The sequence below is a fragment of the Copidosoma floridanum genome, unplaced genomic scaffold (assembly GCF_036245765.1).
Source record: "Copidosoma floridanum isolate Cflo_tuat_1 unplaced genomic scaffold, Cflo_Japanese_pri ptg000013l, whole genome shotgun sequence".
Classification (NCBI taxonomy): Eukaryota; Metazoa; Arthropoda; class Insecta; order Hymenoptera; family Encyrtidae; genus Copidosoma; species Copidosoma floridanum.
Window position 1 is genome coordinate 35,485,926 of NW_028321890.1, and position 16,833 is coordinate 35,502,758.

General features: G+C 41.8%; 1 protein-coding gene across 1 annotated transcript in view; it reads left to right on the forward strand.

Moving 5' to 3' along the window:
• Positions 1–6,473: 6,473 nt before the first annotated feature.
• The window catches only part of LOC106646919 (uncharacterized), a 56,432-nt gene continuing 46,072 nt past the window's right edge, over positions 6,474–16,833 (forward strand). Inside the window, exon 1 of the mRNA XM_089591167.1 lies at positions 6,474–6,519. The gene's annotated coding sequence lies outside the window, so the exon portion shown is untranslated. The remainder of the gene's footprint in view (positions 6,520–16,833) is intronic.

Sequence of the window (16,833 nt, forward strand, 5' to 3'; positions counted from 1 at the left end):
CTCTGCGGTCTTGCTCGTGTGTGTAACTATGTTGTTCTTTTTGTCCCCGTTCTTTTGTTTCCGTATGAGAAAAAAAAAAAAACGAAGTTTAAATGTTAATTTTCATACTGACTCTGATATCTATTAATAGTGGTTCACGATTTATTTCTTCCTTGAACGTTCGAATATTATGTTATGGATGAAATTTTTTAATTACTTGGAGAATCACAGGTACAAATTTTAGTCACTCCTATTCTACAAATTTTGTCTGTAGTATTCGTGTTAAATACCACTTTGAACATTTTTATTCTTTTTTTGTGAAACATTTTGTACATTACAATACTCTGTACATGACAATTGAAGGTATAACTACGGGGACGATATCATATCTGATAAGGGGACATAAAATTATCTCGACAACTCTCATAATACACACACTTGAGCATCTACCTGGATCAACACGCCTCACCATCCCCTCCTAACTGTACGAGGTTTTAATGCCAAAAGTCACAATAAATAGTCTAATAAAAAATATAGCAATAAAATCTTCCCAAATTCTAATTTTTGTCACCTATGAAGCTGCATATACTACAAATACCTTGCAAAATGGTCTTATCTACTAACTTGTGCTTATCGTATTTTATCATCAGTCTGTATTGTAACACAAAAGTTTTCACCTCATATTTACAACCATCCCAAAAATAATAAAATTGAACGCACAATTATATGAGTGTAAAAACGAAAAGAACTTTAGCAATAAATTAGCCATACCTTGTAGGAGAGAAACAGTGACTACTCAAAATCGCAGTAATTGCGATAATGTCGGTGGGCCCGCGTCTCTGGAATAAAGAGTCAAATAAGTAGAGTCGGTGGGATGAGTGTCAAACAAAGTAAGAAAGAGAGAGAAAAGATCGGAAAAGAGAGTGAATACAGGGGAGGGAAGAGGTGGTGGCAGAGTTCGCTCGAATAGCGTGGATCGAGCTGGAGAATAGGTAAGGAAGTCGCTCGAGGAGTAGTGCTCCTTGCAGTATATAGTAAGAGAAACACGGAGGAAAGCACAGCGGCGGCGAAATGGACGAGTCTTGTTGGGAGGGGGGGGTGGGGGAGGGTTGAAAAGGCCGAGCGAGCGAGAGAGGGTAAATCTTAAATAAAGTGATATGGAGTGCTTTCGTATAAAAGCTCCATTTCCCAGTGCTTCTCCTCCCTCTCGAGCACCGGGCGATGGGATGCGTGAGCCAGGAGCCGTGTATCCGTGTACAGTCGTGCGCCTTTTTTACCCTCGGCACAATACGTGCTGATGCATTAGATTTGTCTTTCCCGTCCCCTCCCCCTTTTTTCTTCTACTTTTTTTTTTCTTTTTTTTTTTTTTTTCTTCCCCACTTTCCTCCTTTCTTTTGTCTCCTTCGAATTAGCTGATTTCATTTCCTCCCTCGTGTACCCCGAGACAACAAAGTATCGATGGCCCGTCACTTTTTATTTCCCCGGTCGCCCTGTTTACAAGCTCGCTCTTTGGCCAATTTGAAAAATGCCTCCCTCGACTGATTGGACGACGGTCCTTCTATTTTCTTGTCACATGTATACACACCCTACATAGTTACACAGTCAGTCAGAGGAGCGGCTCGATATTGTATTTTCGAAACTCGTTAAGCTCTCTCGGGCACCGATAATAACAACAATATCAGCCGGCGTTACAATAATTAAAGTAATAACGCGACGAGAGAGAGAGACAGAGAGCGTAAGGGCATAAATTTGCCAGTTCATTTTAGAAAAGCCATTCCCTCGCGAATGACATTTATGAGCTTGAGCGCCTGCAGCGCGATATTGCATCCCATCGAACTTGGTCCTCGCTTCGTTTCTTCTCGTCGTCTAGGTATACCTTTTTTTTTTTTTTTTTCCTGCCAATAGGCAAATGGAAAACGACTTGGACTCTCTCTCTCTCGGCTCTTCTCCAAAGTGTGTGCACATGCACAATACAACCGAGGGATTCTTAGAAAATCACTTTGGCCGGTGATTAACGAAGTGTACCTATATACTGTAGCCTAGGCCATCAAGTTCGGATATTTGAGAATCTCCATTTACATTTTACACCGTGAGAGATACATGTGGGTGATACTTTATAATTGCATATCTCTGTGTAAGTACAAGAATTGATTTTCACACGAGATTCACATGGAGTGTAAAGAAAATCGATTATAAATCCTCCCTTTCTTCATTAATAATACCTGCAATGCACGATTGTCGAGTGGTACAATAATCGTCGAGTCCCAGCTACACACAGCGATCCGCCGTTCTAATTATCCTTATTAATGGTACCACTCGCCGACTGTCTATAATGCATGTGTATACCTACGCGCGTATATATAGATATGGTTATTTGTCTTTTGCCAGTACCCCCCGCCCCTTACACTCCCACTCTGGTGGAAGCCCTACAGCGCGCGCTCGATACACCCATGTGTATACGTATGTATTATGTAGCACTGCAGTCGCTAATGTCGACTTGCTCCGATTAATTTATCAATGCCAGTTGTGTACGTGCAGGTACAACCAACAGTTGTTCCCTGAGAATTCGTATAGAGCTGTTGTTGTGGTGACTGTTTAAAAAAACGTGTTACCAATATAATAGATATATATATATATATATATATATATATATATATATATATATATATATATATATATATATATATGTAAAAAAAACTTTGTGCAGTGGCTAATTGGAGCGTTAAATTAATGTACGAGTGAACGAGGATAACTCGGGCTGGGCGTATTGGCGTATCGCAAAAACAAAACATGGCAAAAAAAAAAAAAATAAATAAAATTGGATACGAGCTGAAGATGAAAGAAACCAGGCACACCAGTGAATAAGTGTGTAGTATACGAGCATCGGGAGAGCCTGTGTGTTCTCTTTGTGCGCGGGAGACGTGGAGAGGAAAAAAAAAAAAAAAAAAAAAAAAGGAGAGAGAGCAGCAGCAGCAGAACAGGGCGACCTTTGTGTCCTGTGGCAGCTAGCAGCAGAGAAACACACTCGAAAAGAGAGGGAATGTCCGTTTTCAGCTGCACAACTACTGCTGCCGCTGCTCCGCAGGAATTTATTGTTTGTTTAGTCCCGCGCTCCGTGCCTTAAACGACGCCCCGCCGAGATTTATTGGTTCTCTCTCTCTCTGACCGCTTTTCACTGTATGTATATATGCGTGCGATACGCGTACACCATATATATGTACAACATCCCCTCCCTCCCCCCTTCAGCACTTATCAACCGCAAATATATATGTATATGTTACACTTCCCACCCCCCAATCGTCCTTCCCTCTCGCGTTGGTTATTTATCCGTGTTTATCCTGGCATACACACTCGTTGCACTTCCAGCTTACGGTTATCGTCACCGGCTCCATCTCTATTAATTTTTTCCACTTGGATTGAAACCTTTACACGCAACAGAGTTAAGCGCACTACATACACGTGTATATCCAATCGCAAAGGGAAACCATTTCAAGTGTATATTTAAACTTTTTTTTTTTTTTTTTTTTCTCCCGCAGCCATCACCACCACTTTAGATTAAATTAATGGTCCCGTCCATATGGAAGCAATTTGTACACGTATGTGTATATTTCACTTCAAAGAGGAGGAAATACACTTGAAAGTAGTCCCTCCACTCCCAATCGAGACCCTCTGATAATGTTTCTGTACACCGGCGCGCTATTTGGAATAATTGAAAAAACACACCCAAAAGCTCAAAAGGCTGGCAACTTGGCTTTTTCAAGGAGCGTGTACGCGTACAGGTAAAAAAAAAAAAAGGTGCTTTTATTTAGAGATACACACGTTTATTCAACAGCTCGTGGGATAAGGTGCTGCCGCGTTACCTTAGTTTAGTCCGGAGCTTTGTTATTTCCCGAGCCGATAATCCGTCCGCTGTTTTCCTCCTTCGCTTATTTTCCGTCCCTCCGGAACATTGGCCTCCGCAGAGCTTCTCTCTCTACTCCCTGTGTAAACTGTACTTTTGTATACGTATACATGTATATACCTACACGAGAGGAGTATGGAGTCGGTTGAGGGGAGGAACGAAGAAAGAAGAAGAAGAAGGGAAAAAAGGGTGGGGTGGGAGGGGGGGATAAAAGAAAGCAAAGTCCCATAGCGAAGCGACGAGCCGGTTTTATCGGATGTCGCCGCGGGTTATCGCTAAGGCTGGTGCAGCGCTGCCACGTCAAGCGAAGCGGGAGTGTATATAAGTAAGGGGTGGCAGAGAGGAAATCTCGAGGATACAGCGCCGAGGAAGAGGGTGGCGAAGGAGGAGGAGGAGGATGCAGCTGCCACCTGTTGGAGGAACAACGTCTTAACCCCCGCCACGAAAAGTCCCTTTTGATATTTCTGTCCTCTCCCTCCCTCACCCTTCCCCTATAGTTGTGTGCAAGGCAGTCTACTCTTCCTCAACTCTTTACTTATATATACTTACCTCTGTGGGCTGTATCAGTTTCCGGGTCTACTTTTTTTTCCCCTTCCTTTCACCTTTCTCGCGCTCATTTATCACTTTGCTCGAATTTCCACCTTTTCTCGAATTCCGAACGACTGTTGGGGCTCATCGGTCATAGGGAGTGGCAAAGGTGACAAATTACATCTGTTATAGTAAAAAAAAAGGATTCGCATCCAGAGATAATATGATGTAACTACAAAGACGACTTTCAATGGGTCAACCATTGGACGAGTTGGTTCTAGTCGATTGGCTTGCCCAGGCGGTGATTCTTTTCTCTCTTGAAATTATGACCCTCATGAATTTCTCATACCCGAGTACTTTTCCGGGAATCATTGTACGAAAAAAACGAGCGATCGAGGGGTTTAAATTAATTAGCTCAATTCTGAGTGCGCAGGGACTGCGGCCGCTGGGACTTTACTGTAATGCAACACACCCAATGCGCAGCTGATGTGTGCGGTATGGAAGGTAAAATAGGTACGAAGGTGCTGATGGCGGGGAGCAAAAAAGGAAGGGGGGGGGAAGTGATTAGAAAAAGGCGCCGAAGGGAGAAGACGAAGCTGGTGCAGGTACAATATACAGGGAGGGTGCTTTGTTAATTTTTCCACGAGGCTCGGGAAGAGTGAATACATATGGACGAAAATAAGAGGGTACAGGGGAGGAGGGTGGCTTTGCTCGCCCAATAACCCATCACCTTAGGTTAACGGACTATTCAGGAGCAACCAAGTGGAAGTCCCATTCCTCGATTCTGCTGTGAAAGAGAGAGGGAGAAATCAGTTTCATTCCCTTCCTGGGTCAAAACTGTCGGTGAGGAAAAAATCGGGCGACGAGTGAGAGGAGAACAGACGAGGAGAAGAAGAAAGGACGACGCGATGTACATCCATTTCCTTCCCTTCGCGCGCGCTTTTTGTAATCCGATCCCGCTTGGGTTGTTCTCCCCTACCCCTTATTTTTTTTTTTTTCATCTACCTACTGTGAAAAGTCGCCAAGATACATTTACACGTGCGACGAGTGTATATAGTGGGTAAAATAGCACGAAAGGAAAAAGCACGCCCTGCGACTTAAAATATACATATATACACGCACGTGAGCGATGATTCCACTGTAGAGGGAAAATAATGGAATTATTAAAATAGGCTACAATGATACCTTCTTTGCACAATAAACCAGAGGGTGACTATATTGAAAGTAGTTTTTATCGAAACCCCAAGTAAATTATTATTTTTTGCTGAAAAAAAAAAAAAACTTGTGTGGAGTATTTCGCACCTATAAGCACACAATATAGGAGCTAAATGAGCTCGACACCACAGCTTATTCAGCTCTTGATTCGCAGCTGAAGCTTTTCTCATATATCCATTTCCACAATCAAATGCTATATGTGTGACATTAAGCCAATCGGTTGTCAAACTCACATACCGTTCGACACAAGATTAAGTAGTAAGTGCACCCATTAAATATACACATCATTACAACTGTATGACATGCTGTCGCTAGATGTCGGTCAAGGTCGTTGAGTCGCACGGCAAAGTCGCCGCTTCCGTCCCTCGGGAGAAGTGCCAAAAACCATCGTTATTTATGACGGACGAGAGAAAAATAACGGCGCACAGCTATACTCCGTCGTTTATTATTTTGGCAATAAAACTATCTAAATATACCCCGATCTCTCTCCGCTGCTGCAAGTGCTCGTTATAATGTATACTTGTGTCGCTATGTTTTCGATGACAGCTGTTCTTATGCATTAGGTATAAAGCTCGAGGAGCGGTAGGCCACAGAGAACCATTATTTTGGACTTTTTTCTTTTTTTTGGCTACCACATTTGAGCACTTAAACAACAACCGTAGCAATTAATTTCTCGTTTTATCGTGTATTTTTTCGGCTCTGCACTCCTTTACGAGTTATTTATTAAAATTATTTATGCAAAAGTCTCGCTGAACAAACAAAAACACGTGCTATATTTTAAAAAACACACGCATTTTATCTTTGCAGCTGTAAAATAATTTTATCCTCTTTTTTTTTTTGTTTCAGGTTAGTATGAACATCAGACTCACCATTTTGATAATCAGCTTTGGTTTGCCGTGAGTAAAAATTCAATTGTTACGTGTGTACTCGTGAGATTCTCGAAGTGTAATGTACAGGATCGATTAGGACGTGGGGAGATGACTCGTCTGTCTTGGAAATTAAAAAGAAAAAATTAATGCTCCGAAAAATAAATAACCGAAACGTAGATTTCAAGTGTTTTCTCAGGCCCGGCCCGAAGAGGAGGCCTCGGAGAAACGACGACGCTCGCACTTTGACTGGTGTTTGCGCAGTGACTGTTGATACTTCGAGTGTTTCACAAACCTCAACGCGCGAGAAATAACAAAAAGCTCGGGAACAACATCCGCTCTTCCTTCGTGCGAGGGAAAAAGAAAGGAAAAATCCTATCCACGCAATATAAGGTGCTCCTCGGTTGTTGCAATCGCGTTTGGCCATTAAACTTACGTGTCCTGTCGCTCGAAACGCGTCGAAAATAATTCGATGACACAGGTCGTACAACCATATCACAATCGACGACATCGGTGTAGGGGTGTCACCTATAGTATATATAATACACACATATGCAATACGTATGTGGTAATGATAACTCGGTTAGCGTATAATTTAATAGCGATCCAATGTAGGTACAAAAGAGAGAGGGGGTGCCGATGCGAGTTAGCGGTGTACCCTCCTCTTGTCTCTTTCACTCTCGTATACCATATACACAACGCGCATACCGCAGCCGCACTAATCGGTCGTTACGCGCGATGACGTGCGTTTTGCAGGGACTCTCTCTCTCTCTCTCTCTCTCGAGCCGGCTAACTTTGTTAACGTTCCAACGAGATTCCCGCTGCTGCACCCCTCGTTAACCCCGGCTGCATTCCATTGCGAAGGTCATCATCATTCAAAATGTCCCGTGACCGCGGAACATGACTCCCTATACAACTATCCTCTGTATCGAGTTCCGAATGGATGTACACACATATACGTATATAGCTCGGCTCGCCGTGATTAATTCGTTCTTCTTGCTGCTGCAGCGATCCATGTGTGCACCCTCTATAGTCCATACCGCGACATCAAGTGGGAAATTGCTGCTGTAATTGTTGGTTGAGCGCTGCATAGGTGCCTACTCCTTGCAGGCTATAAAAAAAGGAAGGAAACTAAAAATCCATATGACTAATGAATCGACAGGATAGGTAGTGCATCAGGATTATAATAATGATATGTACACAATACAGTCCAACCAACTGTATAATACGAGCTATTCTTGCGTAATGCTTATACAGCTGCTGATTTACGACGGAGCGCGTGTGTGTCTAACATTGTACTGTCTTTGGTTTTTATCTACCCCCCCCCCGTCTTTTTCTATTATGTAGTGCTATACAGTTATGATAATCGGACAGTCAATGTAGATTGATAAACCTGTTGCGCCTATCGTGAATTTGCGGCCAATTTGAATGTGCATCTATTCAGTGTCTATTGTATTTATACTGTCGGCAATCCTGTATTTAATTTGAATTGTATGTTTAGGTGCAATACGGGTAGGAAGTGCTGGCATTGTTTTTTCTGATTGGTATATAATATAGATCTGATATATAGTATACGATATGGGGCATCCTTTATTTGCCAAATTGAAATTTTTTCTCAGCGCTCGCCCTTTTGATTGCTTCTCTGTAGTTTGGTGCTAAGATTTTCACCACTGAATTTTTCGATCGATCGAGAGTGCACCCGGTTACTTTTTTTCAAACACAATTTTTTATTTTTTACTTTGTTTAAAAGCAAATAAAATTAATTTTGTTTGATGTATACTGCCTTAAAAAAGGGGTGGAAGCAGCTGTGAGAAAAAAAATTAGATGTCGAAAGCTTGAAAAAAAAAAAAAAAAAAAAAAAAAACTAAATTGGGACAGTTCCAAAAACACTTTACAATGCACATTTTCATGCTCGTTTTCATGTATGAACATGCTACATAATCCTCGTATGGATTTTCAACAAACATATCGATTGACGTACGTTTCACCGATACCTCAACAACTTTGCAAGTGGATAATTAACCAAAAATCCAACCGATCCGTGATTGGTAGTTACATGCACATAAGCCACGATTTATCCGTATAGTGGAGTACGTAGTGCCTCCATACATAGTACACACACTTGATTATTAATACATACAGAAGGAAAGAGGAACGGGGAGAGGTAGAGCCGAAAAACGCGCGCGAGCGTTAAAAGCACCCCGACGATGCAGCTTGTTGCAGGTGAAAAAAAAAAAAAAAAAAAAAAAAAAAAGCTCCCGGTACCCACATAGTCGCCGCGTTTCTCCCAGCCCGTCCTTTTTTTTTCTCGCTCTCGCGATGTTGCCGGAGCCGAGAGGAGATGAGCGAAAAAAAAAAAGTATAATGGGAAACGCCGCGAGTGAGCGAGCAACAAGTGCACCACCGAGCCGATGTAATCTGGTGTACCTATCTTCGACCTCGGGCTATTTTTCTCTCTCTCTCTCTCTTTCCAATATATGTATATAGGTGTATACCTATATGTACGCGCGTTTAAAGCCTCTCTTCTTTTGTACGCGGGTACACTTTGAATTAAAAAGTGCTCAGATTCACTTTTCTCTCGGGAAGATAGAAAAAAGCATCATCTTACGCACCAATGCTTATGTACGTATATTTTGTGAGATTTTCATACCGATTCCGATGTCCCGTTGCATAGCCGCGTACAAACTCCTGTCTCCGTGTGATTACGTATATATGTGTATAGGTACCATCGTCTCTGCCATTCACGAGTACCGTTCCAAACACTGCAATGACGCCATTCAATTCGACAACCATTTACCATTAGCGCGACTCTGATTGCAAAAGTACATATCATACCATCGGACGACCATTACATACAATCGTCACGATTATCGCACGCAGTTTGCACAGGCACAGCGTCAAATAACGCCGCATGAACAGACGTACTAATTATTATTAGACGCGCCATTGTACGGTATGACGTTTGCGCGTATCAATAACAATGGCAATAACAACACATCGCGGACCCCGAATGGCTGTCAGAGTGCGCGTATAAATATGATATATATATAGGCATACGTGAATTGTACAGAGAGACTTGTATACATGTAAGGGACGTAGTGGGTAAGCGTGGATGAGTGCATGGTGTCACAAAGAGAGGAGGTGAAAGCGGGAGGGAGCGAGGCATCTCCATTGCAATCTCCATTTATCTCTGGCCTGTCTCTGGCCGCTATATACCTGTTATCTCCCTACCTCCGATCCCTCTCTCTCTCTCTCTCTCTCCCTCTCGTTTCGCACACCACCCGTTTCTCCCGTACCACTCCATCTCTCTCTCTCTCTTTCGACACAACTCTCGTGCGTCCTCGTAACTCTTGCCTCGCGTCCATTAGAATATTAATGCGAATTGATGCACACGTGTCATTACTGTAATGAGTCGTCGGACCTGTCCACGCACACACGTTGGTGCACACAAAGTGGAAGTGGAAGAGAGAGAGAGAGAGGGATACAATATCCTAATATCACCCTGCAGTGCAGCCCGCGCGGGTGGCAGGTATATTATGTACACACACCCGCACGTGTAATATTGTACACGACGTGGTATATATTTATAAAGTGGGGTGTAGCTATCAAAAGCAATCACGAAATTGCGGCTGTCTCTACAAATTTAAATAGACGCCCGCACACACCGGCGCGCAAAAGCAGCTCCGTTACTTTATTTTTTACGGTAAATACCTCTATTTCTTCCTTCCTCCCCTTTTACTTCGAATGTGTATACACGTACACACCCACCTCCGTGAGTTTGGAGAGGCGATGCCATATAGAGGGTGTTAAGTGGCGAGAGACCGCTAATGTGCCATGTGTTTGTGTGCCGGTGCGAAACAGCGACTAATGAGCCCCGAGAACTGCCGCGTGTATTCCAAATTAACACTACGTGCACCGGCGTCTCTCACTTTTAACACACAACAGAGACCGAGAGGAGAAACACACGATGTACTTGTGTCTGTGATATATATATATACATGTGCGCGAGAAATGAAAGCACACTCGCGCGTATATCATTATTAGTTGCGTCTTGTTCTCTGCGTTTTAACGAGTGAGTTTATTACGATCTTCCTGCGTAGGCAATTGAAAATTACTTGTTGGTTGATTTGGAAAAATAACCCTTTGATGGATCGATCGAGGATTGGACTGTTGGATGATGCGGCTTCCTTTGCGTCATTGCGTGAGAGGATACGCGTGAGTTATTGAGAAGTGAAAGAAACGACAGCCGATTTTTTTGTTACATTACAAATGTCTTTATGTATACGGAGCGCTAATTCATTATATTACTTTTCATTCAATGCAGTGCTCCATGTGTAATCAACTCAACGCTTATTTCGGGCTTCATCAAACTTTCAAGGGTGTCTTGTAAAAGTACAATTACACATCGTAATTGAGAAATCACCGTATGTACTTTCTTTCGAGCCTTGAAGGTTGTATATATATAGAAAAAAACAACATCTAAAGAAGTCCGAGAAGAAAAACGGTAAAGCGATTAGTTCCTGGTAAAGGAATTTTATCGAAGATTCCGCGAGCGTTTCTCTCCCGGTATTGTACCTCTGTGTACGCGCGCACTCTCGCGGTCCCTCCTCATACCGATCGACCTTCTTTCGTTATTTTAACTTTCCCATTTTTTTTTTTCCTTCTTTTTTTCCACAATTAAATGGTACAAGAGCCAAGTTAACGATTGGCTTCCCTATTTTTTTTTTTTTTATACGATTACCTCGCCGAAAATTCATTGATTTAAATGGCTGAATGCTCGTATAAAAGCATTTAACCATCCTCCATGTAATTTCCACTCTCACCTTAGATGGCAATATATACAGCGCCAAGGAGAAAATGCCGCACTTTACAACGAGCCTATACCTTGTATAATCGTCTTTTCAGATTTTCTTGTATTCCACACGAATAATAATATCATTCTGTACTTATGAATACAATTTTTAATGGTCAAACATCGAGCAATCGGTGATGGCTGGTGTATTTTTACTCGCAGTCCGGCAAAGATAAACATTATTAATTTCAATAAAAACGAGTTGCGATAGCTTATTTTACATTACATGAAACTTTTATCCGCTACGGCGATCGGTAAAGCTCGAGCGCAATATGACGGATAGCCGATAATATGCGTGCCAACGAGAAAAATGATGATTAATCAATCCAGCGTTACAACACTCGTCATCTCAACAACACGAGAGAAGAGAGAGAGAGAGATCGGTATCGCTTCGGATTATAGCTATCGAGTATCGTTTCTTTACTTTTTCCCATCTCGATGTATTATTACGCTAATTAATTTTACGTATCTCGGCCCACCTATATAATTGACAAGATACATATCCCCCAACTCCCTCTTCTCGGAGATTCAATTTTTCCTCCGATAAGATCGGAACGATTACGTGCTTTTTTTCCTCCCGATCTTGTTTTTCGCAGTATATACACTCTAAACTAAGAAATCATCCAGCGTACGAACTCTGGACTCCTCCTGCACGAACAATCGAACCGACGAAATGCTACGTGCGCGCACACACACACACACATAGAAACGGCCGATGAAATGCGCCCGATAATGGATCCCGCAATAGAAGCGCAGAGACGCGACCATAACCGCTGCGGCTAATGGGTCGCACAATTAATGTCCCATGCATCTTCGGTCGGGGATCGCCGTCAAACGCCGATAAATTAACTTAATTAGCTCGTTGTACATTATATATATATATGTACACTCGTTTACTCACTTGTACTCCAAGTGTATATACGCGCACGAATTGAAGTCAGAGGAGGTGAATGGTCCTCTTTTTCTAGTGTCACTGAGTAGAATTTCAACGCAATTCAACGCAATGTTAGTCAATGTGCGGAAAGAAATTTTTCAACAATTTTTTCGCCCCCCCCCCCCACCACCAAAGGCCTGATGTACAAGACGTCCCGCTTACAGCCTCATTTGTTCTCCCCTCCTGAGCCGCGCGCTTTTCTCATCCAAACGTTCCCAGCAAGCCGCGTTTTGGGGGGGTGCTCCGCAGCCCCTTGTTCCTCAACCTCGGGATGGTCGGGAATTACTTTATGAGATTTTCAATCCCTTTTGAGTTTGCTAATAAGCTCCCTCTGAATTAATTAAAACCTCCCCTCTCCGGGGCGCGTTTTCTCTTTCTTCCCCTCCCCCTCCCTTACCATTCTCATCCGCTCATCTCACCTCGGCTCTAATTTCGCAAAGTTAATACGAATGAAATTTCGCATGTATGACCGTAGTATGTAACTCATAGTTGTACTCGGAGGTAATTAATTCTCATTTATGATTCATTTCAACCTCCGTATAATAAACTCTGGCTTCTCCCTCACTCTCTACGTATATATCTACCGGTTGAATTTTACCGTTTCGGCTCGTACATACTTTTGCATACGCGTCCATGCAACGCCGCGCACACAACATACATCCTTGTACCATCGCAAAATCCTCATTTCGTTAAAAACTACGATAGAAATACCACGTTGGCAAATTACACAATCGAGTTATAAAATTGCATGTACAATAATTAAATCCGTTGTATTGTGATTATCCTTATTTTTCATTTATATATTTTCTAACCCTTGGCGTTTTTTTTTTTTTTTTTTTTTTTATTTATTTTGTTTGTACGTGTAGACCGTCAAACTTACGAAATGCAATACCCACGGAGCTGTAAAGCGATGCGAAAAATTTTTAATAGAAAAATATTATAACCGGACGAGGGGGGGGGTACAAAGGAGGTATACATGCACGCGGAAGGGATAGCCCCTAATGATCACAAGGGAGGGAGAAGGAGAAACGATATGACACGCCGTCGGCATCTTTTATTCATTCATCTCTCCCCCCACGATCAGATCGATGCAGCGACAGGGGTGGTGTGTATGGCTGCGTACAACAAAAGCCACATGTGTATATACACATTGTAACAGCTGCCAGTGCAGTCCTATATGCACCATCACCAAGCATCATCGCGGTGAGCTCCGATACATATGTGTTTCCTGTTTCGCACCCATACGAGCCGAGCTTCGCGTATCTTCGCACAATACCGGTGACAGTAAATAATATATATTATATACTATAATATACTGTGCTCGCGTGTCGGTAACACGAATACACCTATGTGTACTTTTATACTCTCTTTTTCCCGACTCCTTGCGAAATATATACACGGATACACGCGTATGAGTAAGACGCGGTGGTGGTTCTAGAGCGTAAAACTACATCGGTTTGGTTGAAAACCCTGTGACAAGACATACGCGTAGTCGGTACGAGAATAAGGGAATCGGCATAGGTATACCCACGGAACGACAGTCGCACCTATATATATAACGCTTGCTTTCGTCGCTCGGGAGAATCGGCGTGCAAGTAATAAGCGGATACACACGCTCGTGTGCATGCGACAAGTGTATATATACATATACTCACTACAGACGCAAATTAATCGGATCAACGCGCGGGTGCGTTTATGCGTACAGCGTATACGTGTACTTGCTCGCGAATGAAAGGAAAGTGTATATACTTGCGATCCTAAAGCATCGGCGTCCGTGTATATATATATATGGGGCTATAGGAGAGACTTTCCTTTGCTGCGGATGATAAATGGAGAAAGAGGATTTCAACTGTATTATATAATTGCAATGGAATATATCGTTGTACTTTGAGGCTGATGCGTTTGCACTGAATCCCTTCAAAGGGAAGTAATTTGTTATTCGCGTCTCTTGTTGTATATACACGTCTTTACTCCTCCGGTAGAGTAAAGACGCTTTTTATTATGTTTTTCGAGCAAAAGTAATACGCGTACTTGTGATTGTATGTATATACTTCTACGGTCATTCAATGAATCGCATCAAAGTGTTTCGACAACAATATTGTTTGGACGTCTGAAAATAACTTAAAAAAAACAAAAACAAAAAAAGAAAGTTACCCAAAGTATTATGGTTGTCATCAGATTGTTTGTCTTTTTATACATGGAATTCACCAAACTCTTTGTTACTTATTTCACACGATAACCAACACTGAGTCTTGAACTCTCACTATTCAGATAATTCAAGAGATCTTCTCTCTACCATCCGTGAACTTGGAAGGACGTAATATCACTCCAAAAAAAATAAATTTTTTTTATATACTTTTACTCGCAAAGTTCGTTAAATAATATTATTGCACCGTAAACGGAAATACATCTTTTACTTGTAATTTTTATGTACCTATAGAAAAAAAATGTTAAGAATTTAAAACGTATAGCAGTCATACACCGAGTACAGTACACAAGAGTTGATGTATATAGCTATGGAAAAATATGGTAATTCGTCGTTAAAACGAGGTTAGCTGCAGTTTATTGGAAAACGCGCAAAGTGTCGTGAATAACCCGTATACGCACAGTCCATCGAGCAGCTCCAAAAAACAGAGAAGAGGTGCTTAATGGGCGGAGGAGAAAAGAGGAGCGCACGAGTCGGTGGCAAAAGAAAAAAAAAGAGCGTGGTTAAGCGATGCATCATTATTCCCCGGCTACTTTTATTTCACCGATATAAATCTGTCTGCCGGGGGCCAAAGTGAAAATGCAGCCGGTGCTGCTGCGAAAACAAGGAGGAGGAGGAGGCACACAATGGCGCGAGAAAATTAAATTGGATTTGATCCCCCTCCCCTCCGCATCCCCTCGCCAGATATAACAACCATAGCTCTCTCTCTCTCTCTTTCTCTCGTCTCTCGAGAGAAGCCAAAAATAAATCTGAAAAAATATGTGTTTGACAGATATTGGCTAGCCGCGCGGCGGCCGATCGAACCTCTAAGCTCCTTTTGCTTTTTTTCTCATTTTCTCTCTCTCTCTCTCTCTCTCTTCATCCCCGCGCGTTCCGGAACTCGACTCGCCGAAATTACCATAGCACCGCAGCTGTTACACGCGGTGATGGTGGTGGTAGCGGTGGCGGCCCTTCTTAGCATCTGATAAACTGATAAAACAGAGAGGCATGTGTCGCGAGGGTGGTTGCGTGTACGTGTCTCTCTCTCTCTCTTTGTTCCTCTCCTCCTCCTCCTGTTTTTCTTTCGCATATGCGCATAAATACACTTGCCAGCCGGTAGGCAACTAATTGCCTTTTTTTTTTGTGTCCCTGTAAAATTGAATTTGATTGCAGTCTTTTGGGTGGTGAGGTCTGTATTATTTTTGCGCTTTCCGTCTGCTTCCCGCGCTTATTTTCATCGATTCGTTTGGATTTACTTTTTTTTTCTTTTTTTTTTTTTTTAAGAGGAGTGTATATAGGTAGTAGCGGTGCGAAAGAGAGATAGAGGGGCTTAGCCTCCCGCCAGGCTATAAATTTTGATGGTTAAGCGACTGTAAGTCCGCTTTACTATATGCGTACTGGCTGTCGTTGCCGATGCGCCTTAGGTGTTTGTTCATATAAGCGTGCGTATATACATATATATGTGTGTGAGTGTGTGTGGATGAAAATGTTTTGCTGCTGAAATTTTACAAGGTTTTTAATTGCATTGAAATTTTTCTCATTTGTGAACTATATCCATTGAATCATGAGAAACTTCATCGAGACTTGTGCGTGTGGGCTGTTACACGAAAAATCTCATTCGTTGCGTGGGTCAGTAAAAAAATTAAAACTTAATTAAAAACTTTTTCGTAAGATAAGTACCTTCCACGTGAGATTTGTTGAGTGAAAAAATAAAATCTTGCTCGAAAGTTACGTGCGACTTTTAAGCTTGATATTTTTTAACTTGCGAATTTACGTCGAAATTGACTGGAGGTGTTAAAGTTTTATGTATTTGTCTCTTGGTGCAGTTTTTTTTTTTTTTTTTTTTTCATTTCAACAAACAAGTAAAAAGTTTAATGACCAACACAATTTTTCTGCCCGATTACTCAGTATATAATGAGATCGGTTGTGGGAGCATAGAAAACCATTGTTTGTTTCAATACCGCATACCGAATAAATTTTTGCCATCCACACCATTGCATTTAAACCAAATGTTTGTAAAATACATCCGCGTATTCATCGGGCTTCATGCAAAAATTCAATATTGAACATACATACACAATAACTCGATTTTACTCAAAAAATCCATCGGAAATTTTTGCTTTTAATTTACATTCAATTTTTAAAGTAACGAAGTACCAAAAATTCTACATTGAGCTTGTGTGGCGCTGTAAATATGTCACAAAACACTTTCCCTTTCACGAGAGATACAATGAAAAAAAAAAATTCATTTACCGAGTCCGCATCGCTTTACAGCTAAAATGGTGTAAAAAAAAAAAAAAAAAAAAGAAAAAAAGAAAGAAAATTGATCGGTAATTTAATGCTTTTACCTAACGATATTAAATTTTCCCGATC